This window comes from Pogonomyrmex barbatus, unplaced genomic scaffold, assembly GCF_055798465.1.
Source record: "Pogonomyrmex barbatus isolate J1 unplaced genomic scaffold, ASM5579846v1 scaffold60, whole genome shotgun sequence".
NCBI classification, from domain to species: Eukaryota; Metazoa; Arthropoda; class Insecta; order Hymenoptera; family Formicidae; genus Pogonomyrmex; species Pogonomyrmex barbatus.
The window spans coordinates 2,501-5,000 of NW_028297161.1; the positions used below are offsets into that span (position 1 = coordinate 2,501).

Sequence of the window (2,500 nt, forward strand, 5' to 3'; positions counted from 1 at the left end):
TTTTGATCTAATAAAAGCGTCCCTCCCATCACTGGTCGGGACTCTGTTTTGCATGTATTAGCTCTAGAATTACCACAGTTATCCAAGTAAATGTGGGTACAATCTAATGAACCATAACTGATTTAATGAGCCATTCGCGGTTTCACCTTAATTCGGCATGCACTGAGACATGCATGGCTTAATCTTTGAGACAAGCATATGACTACTGGCAGGATCAACCAGGGAACTTCGTGAGTTCGGTCGCTCGCGTGGAGCGACGCGCGCCCCATCACGTCCGCGAACGTGACGGGCGCCCTTCGTTCGAGATACTCTCGACGTGCCGTTATTACCGCCGGCGCCCTCAAGCCGGTCGGCGACACTCTCTTATTATCGCAATATATACAGCTGGAGACAGACGCTCGTTGGAGCTCTACTCCGTTAAAATATAAAGATCATATTTGTTATATAAAGATCATGTTGTTCTCATTCTCCCAAAGTAGCGGCGTATAGCCGCCTCGCCCTGACGCTAGATCGACGGCGCGATGCTCAGACGTCGAGGAACGAGTCGCCGGTGCGTTCAAGCACGGTCGAAAATTTTCGCTACGGTTTACAAGTAAGCGTGAAGAGCGATCTCTCGCTTTCCGCCACTCGGTAACGGTGAAGTCGATGCTCGGTAAGTGCAAACGATACATCCGATCGCGTTCGTCTACGAACGAGGGAAGATCGCGCAGCCAACACTGATAAACAGTGCGCGCCACATAGGAGCCATTCGGTCTTACGACGCCGACTCGTGGCAATGCTGTGGTCTAGAAATATAATTTCTAATAATACGGCACGACTCAGGAGAGCCGAGGCACATCGTACCGAACGTGCGAAGCACGCCAAACGCACCCGCACGACGATCCGACAACGCTCGGTCGCCGAGCGCACCGCACCTCTTATAGTACCCAACCGGCCGGCCAAGCGGTCGGCGACGCACGGCCTTACGCACGGCCGCTTATGGGCGCGAGCGCCGATGAAACGAGGCGAACGGGACTTAGTCGCTGCGAACGATCGGATTACGATGATCGATCCGAACGGGTCGACAGCGACCCGAACGACAGCACAGACGGGATGGATCGAAGAAAAAGAGATGACATTAAACAAAATCGGGCGTCCCGATGGCCGGAAAACGGATACTTGTAAGGAGCACCGACAGGCTCGGCGGTACCTCCGACGGGCTCGGCGGTACCTCCGACGTCACGGCGGTACCTCCGACGGGCTCGGGCGGTACCTCCGGCGATGTCGCACGACAAAAGTCCGCGCGCGGCGTGTTGCTTTCTCTCTCGGCGGTACCTCCGGCGTACGGGCGATGCAAAAGTCGGCTCGCGGCGTGTTGCTTTCGTTCTCGGCGGTACCTCCGACGGGCTCGGGCGGTACCTCCGACGGTGTCGCACGATAAAGTCCGCGCGCGCGTGCGCGTGTTGCTTTCGTTCTCGGCGGTACCTCCGACGGGCTCGGGTGGTACCTCCGACGTAGCCGCGTGACAAAGTCCACTCGCGGCGTGTTGCTTTCGCTCTCGGCGGTACCTCCGGCGTACGGGCCATGCAAAAGTCGGCTCGCGGCGTGTTGCTTTCGTTCTCGGCGGTACCTCCGACGGGCTCGGGAGGTACCTCCGACGGTGTCGCCACGACAAAGTCCACTCGCGGCGTGTTGCTTTCCGCTCTCGGCGGTACCTCCGGCTTACGGGCGATGCAAAAGTCGACTCGCGGCGTGTTGCTTTCGCTCTCGGCGGTACCTCCGGACGCTCGCTCGGGGCGGTACCTCCGTCGATGTCGCACGATAAAGTCCGCGCGCGGCGTGTTGCTTTCGTTCTCGGCGGTACCTCCGGCTGGCTCGGGCAGTACCTCCGACATTGTCGCGCGACAAAGTCCACTCGCGGCGTGTTGCTTTCGCTCTCGGCGGTACCTCCGGCTTTCGGGCGATGCAAAAGTCGACTCGCGGCGTGTTGCTTTCTTTCTCGGCGGTACCTCCGACGGGCTCGGGCGGTACCTCCGACGGTGTCGCACGACAAAGTCAGCGCGCGGCGTGTTGCTTTCGTTCTCGGCGGTACCTCCGACGGGCTCGGGCTGTACCTCCGACATTGTCGCGCGACAAAGTCCACTCGCGGCGTGTTGCTTTCGCTCTCGGCGGTACCTCCGGCTTTCGGGCGATGCAAAGGTCCGACTCGCGGCGTGTTGCTTTCGCTCTCGGCGGTACCTCCGGACGCTCGCTCGGGCGATACATCCGTCGATGTCGCACGATAAAGTCCGCGCGCGGCGTGTTGCTTTCTCTCTCGGCGGTACCTCCGACGGGCTCGGGCTGTACCTCCGACATTGTCGCGCGACAAAGTCCACTCGCGGCGTGTTGCTTTCGCTCTCGGCGGTACCCTCCGGCGTACGGGCCATGCAAAAGTCGGCTCGCGGCGTGTTGCTTTCGTTCTCGGCGGTACCTCCGACGGCTCGGGAGGTACCTCCGACGGTGTCGCACGACAAAGTCCACT

General features: G+C 59.9%; 1 non-coding gene across 1 annotated transcript in view; it reads right to left on the reverse strand.

Moving 5' to 3' along the window:
- The window catches only part of LOC148935024 (small subunit ribosomal RNA), a 1,920-nt gene extending 1,695 nt beyond the window's left edge, over positions 1-225 (reverse strand). The window contains exon 1 of the ribosomal RNA XR_016140770.1: positions 1-225. This exon is cut by the window's left edge and continues 1,695 nt beyond it. This is a non-coding gene — a ribosomal RNA (small subunit ribosomal RNA).
- Between the last annotated feature and the right edge of the window lie 2,275 nt (positions 226-2,500).